The following is a 5,266-nucleotide window of genomic DNA, read 5'->3' as shown; positions in this document are numbered from 1 at the left end:
TCGAAGAGGTTGCCGATTCGAATAATAATCAGTCACGTGATGACAAGGAATGGGTTCTCTACTACGCTCGCATTTATTTATATTTAAATGAGAAGATTGTATGTAATGGCGATAGTAGTTTGTATCTAATGGCGGGAGGTAGTTTCACTACATATATATTGTAGTAAGGCTTGGGCCAACAGGTTTTGAGATCTGACAATATGCCATAAAGCTAAACCGTTTATGGACAGTAAACCTAAAGTAATCCCAAAAACCGGCCTTCCCCATTTTTAATATACTGCTCTACATCTTAGAGTGTGCTTCTTTTGGATTTATGTTTTTTACTCCCTGGCCAGAGTGTTTTACAGAGACCACCTGGTTTATATTAAATAGCTGACCAGTAGGCTGTGCTAGTACATATTTATAGAAATCATGGGACTCTCATAAATATGGAATGATTTGACCTCAGCTACTCCACTAAAATATATATCCACGCCATCCAATGAGCTGTACACCCAAATACTGCTGGAAAAGATAATGGACATAATCAGGCATATGAAGTGGAAAGCATTCTACCATGACCTAATCACACCATCTCTGGATGGCAACAACTATGGAATTGAGGAAATACCCACCCAAAATAAAGGACCTTGAACCCATTGAGGTGAACCTACTGGGCATCATTCCCAAGCTGAAATTCCGTAAGTCCTCTTCCTCCTTCCAACACAAGCTCCAGGCTGACATTAGATTGTTAAAAAACTCAGAAAACATATAGGATAGACACCCTCAATTACGAAAGACTACTAGAAAATAATATCACACAAAATTATAGGCGAGCTTCCCCACACACATATAATGACATCAACAGTGAAGTCAAAAAATTAGCTAACAAACTAGAGATAGTAGATAGGATAGAGATCCTAGCTAAAAGAAATGCCTTCGTAACCATAAAATATCATAAACTGAACTTTGCCTCAAACCCTAAATGCTGTCTGATCAATCCAGCTAAATCTGATCTTGATCAGGTGAGCAAGCACATAGTGGCGCAACACTAACAAAGTGACTGCATGGTTTAACACCAACAAGGGAAGAGGCAGAGCAAGGTTCACCCAGTTTGATGTAGTCAACTTTTACCCGTCTATATCAAAAGGACTACTGGCCAAGGCACTTTCTTTCGCAAGGAGATTCACTGACATTAGCAACAGAGATATAGAAGTCATTATGCATGCCAGAAAGGCAGTGCTGTTCAACAAAGGTTTGGTATAGGTCAAGCAATCCAACCCCAGAGGCTCCTTTGATGTAGTGACGGGGGCCTTTGACAGCACTGACATATGTGACCTCATTGGGTTGTATAACCTTGATACCCTTAGGAATAAGTTCCCTTCTGTCCTCTTTGGCCTTTACAGAGATGACACTCTGGCCATCTCTAGGAGGGCAAATGGACATACACTAGACAGACTTAGAATAGATCTAATCAGTATGCTTGTCTCCATGGAATTAAAAATCACCATAGCGACCAACCTCACAACCACAGACTTCTTAAACATCACACTTGACTTGGGCTCTGGTACATACAGGCCCTACTACAAACCAAAGGAGAGGCTAACATACAGCAACATAGCCTCCTTTCATTGACCCATCATGTTCAAAAACCTGGTAAAGGGTGTTAATAAGAAGATCACAAAACTTTTCTCCAACCAAGAGATTTTTGATGCAGTGGCCCCGTATTATAATAAGGCTCTAGCTACCAGTGGATTTAGGGACCACATCTCCTACATGCTGGAACCCAACAACTACAGAAGAAAGTGCCACAGAAATACCATTTGGTTTGCCCCTTTCTTCTCTCTTAACACAAAAACGCCCATAGGTAGAATATTCCCTAAATTAATAGATAAGCATTTCACTAGCTCCCATAGGTATGGGCCCATTTTCAACAGGAACAACATTAGAGTCTTGTTTAGCTGTGCCCCCAATCTTAAGAGCATCCTAGTTAGTGCCTCTAGGCCACAGAAAGAGGCAAAGAGGCAGGATGTTCATGCAGGGACCACAATAGATGCCTAGTGGGAGGCCACTGCGAGACCAAAGGGGTTATCTATGAAGCCGAAGTACGAGCAAACCCTGGCAATACCACTGGTAGAAGCAATATCAGTCGTAGATACAAGAACAAAACTAACAATGCCACCACCATCGCCACAGTTAACAACATTAGCAACAATAACAGCACCAGTGACAGCATTGGCAGTTCCCCTGACAGCATCTACAGCAACAACAGCAACATCACCATCTGCAGCAGCATTACCAACAGCTTCCCTAACGTCTGCAGTAACAAACCTGACAACCCTTATAGCCGTAACAACAGGTCCAGTGCCACTACCAACAATAACAACAATAATAGCAACAATGGCAACAGCAGCGACAGTGGCCCTAGCAGAAACACCAGCGGAACCACAACTGATGACACCTCTAGCAGCAATGGCAACTCTCCCACCAATGATAAGGACCACAATAACAACAACAACACCTTTGCGATAACCAGCAGTGGCCACCACCTCCATCTCCAGTGACACTGACACCAGCAGTCCCAGCTCCAACAACAATGATGTCAGTGGCAGCAACAACAACACCAGCAGATACAGATACAGCGCCAACAACACATGCCCACAGAGATACACTGGATGAGCTGGAAACTTTTTCATACAACATCTCTCCAACTACAGGTCCTCCAGCAGAGTTCCAGAAGGGAGATACGTAACATCACTGGCCAGCCACATCTGGCAACTAAGAGATGAAGGAATTCCATACTCAATATCATGGAAAATCCTCAAGAACCCAGATCCCTACATCAACAGGATGAAGCGTTGCAAGTTATGCATAGCTGAACGGGCAAGAATCCGAAAGGATTCACTGAAACGAAGGAACATCCTTACCTCTAGAATGGAGATTTTTGGACCATGTTTACATTTCAGGAGGTTCCTGCTAGCTTTTTGGAGCCCACAAGATGGTGACACAGCCGGAAGTCGATAGCCAATAGCAAAGGAAGATAATCCACAATTGTTATCTTTGAGGAGTGATGCTTTTCCTCCTCTATATTTTTAAGTTTTCGGCCAACAAGTTTTGGGATCTAATGATACACCATAAAGCTAAACCCTTTATGGACGGGAAACCTAAGGTAATCCCATAAACCAGCCTTCCCCATTTTATGTATATATATATATATATATATATATATATATATATATATATATATATAAACACATACATATGCAGTGACCTGCCTGCAAAAGTTTACAACACAGTCAAAAATCCAAGTTTACATATATTGAGTTGACACAGGTTAGTGAAAATTCCACCATTTATGAAGTTTTTTGTAATAAATTCAATGCAACAATCAAAATAATGAATGGAAAAAGTTTTATGTGGAAAAAAGTTGAAATTGAAAATGCAAAAGTTTACAACATATTTATACAATCAAATCAATTTTTAGTTGTATAATCCTTGTTGATGAGGAGAGCTTGCAGGCATTTTGAATAGTCTCCTAAATATTTTTTACATGTGGTGAGGCTTATTTCCTCCCATTCTTTTATACAAGTTCGTTTCAATTCTTGCAAGTTACACAGGTTTCTTTTTTGAACTCTGAGTTTCAATTCTTTCCACAAATTTTTGATTGGATTAAAGTCTGGAGATTGACTTAGCCATTCCAGAACATTAATCCCATTTGTTTTCATCCAATTCTTGGTCAGCTTTGTTGTGTGCTTTGAATCATTATCCTGTGGAAAGGCCTATCCTTGTTTCAAGTTTTGGAAGCAAGGGCTAGGTATTAAACATCTCTCCAAAATCCCCCTATATTTTTTGCCATCCATTGTTCCTTCGATTATTTCCATTCTTCCAACACATGACGAGCAAAAACAAGCCCATACCATTATTGATCCACCTCCAAATTTGACTGTAGGGATAGTATTCTTTGGGCATATTCTGTGTCATTCTTTCTCCAAACCTTGCTAATCAAATTTTTACCAAAAAGCTCAAACCATACTACGTTTTCCCAATATATTGTCGGTTCATTTTTTCAAAGGCCAAATGTGCTTTTATATGACGTTTCTTAAGCAATGAGATCTTTCTAGGAGAATAACAAAAGAGATCATGATGACGAAGTGATCTACTAATTGTATCCTTGCTCATATGTACTTCACATGCTTCCAGGGCTTCCTGCAGCTCTTTTAGTGTAGTTTATAGTCTATTATTAGCTGGCTGTTCTTGCTGTATGCTCTGCTAACTTACATGGGCAACTGGAGCAGACTAGAGGGAATTGCAAGATTTCTAGTTGCGTATTATTGTACCAACTGAACTCAAGGTTACATTAAGCTGTGCAGAGACCTTTCTGTACCCATTACCTCTCTTATGAAGATCAACAATACGCTCATGGTGGTCTTGACTAATTTGTTTATTTTTTACCTATGATGATGATGTCCACTCTACAGTGATATTGTCAGAACTGAAGCAATGGCTGAACCTTTTGCAACACTGTAGATATTCTGGGGTAAAAAAAATCATTTTTATTCAAAATATTTGGAAAATTATTCAATTGAGTTAAATGTGTTGCGAACTTTTGTTTTCAATTTCAATTTTTTTCCATATAAAATTTTTCTATTACTTATTATGTAATTCTGATTGTTACATTGAATTTATTACATAAAACTTCATAAAAGGTGGAAATTTCATTAACCTATAAACTCAATAAACATGGATTTTTGATTGTGTGTTGTAAACTTTTGCAGGGCACTGTATATATGTATATACTAGCTGAGTATCCCATTGTTGCTTGGTAATTTTCACAATAAAATGCTTTGGCAGACTTTCGGAATAGTACTCCCTCATAAGTTGGGTTTTCTCTATTTTGATGGGGATTAAAAAAAATTTTTTCCACCACACTTTCCCAAATGATGGTGAGAAGCTTTTTATGCAAACAATTTTTGAAAATTTATGAATCCATTATCCCCAGTACCTTCTGAACTGATTTTGCATTTAAAACAATGGTAGATGTCTTTACAGTAAAAAAAAAAATTTGAAAATTTATGCATTTTCCCCCCACCTTCCCCACTCAGTTCTCGATTATGGCCATTTTTTTTTTCTTCTTGGCACTATGCACTTAAAAATGATAAGAAGAAGCCTTGCAGGTTAAAAAAAAAAATTTGGAAATCAGCATTTCAACTCCTACTTCCTTTATTTTTAAACAAAAAATGAGATGTAATTAAAAACAATAGTGAAATCTTTTTTAATTATTTCATTA

Source organism: Octopus bimaculoides, chromosome 11 (assembly GCF_001194135.2).
Source record: "Octopus bimaculoides isolate UCB-OBI-ISO-001 chromosome 11, ASM119413v2, whole genome shotgun sequence".
In the NCBI taxonomy this organism is placed as follows: Eukaryota; Metazoa; Mollusca; class Cephalopoda; order Octopoda; family Octopodidae; genus Octopus; species Octopus bimaculoides.
The sequence above is the reverse complement of the archived record's forward strand: the minus strand, read 5'-3'. Positions refer to the sequence as shown.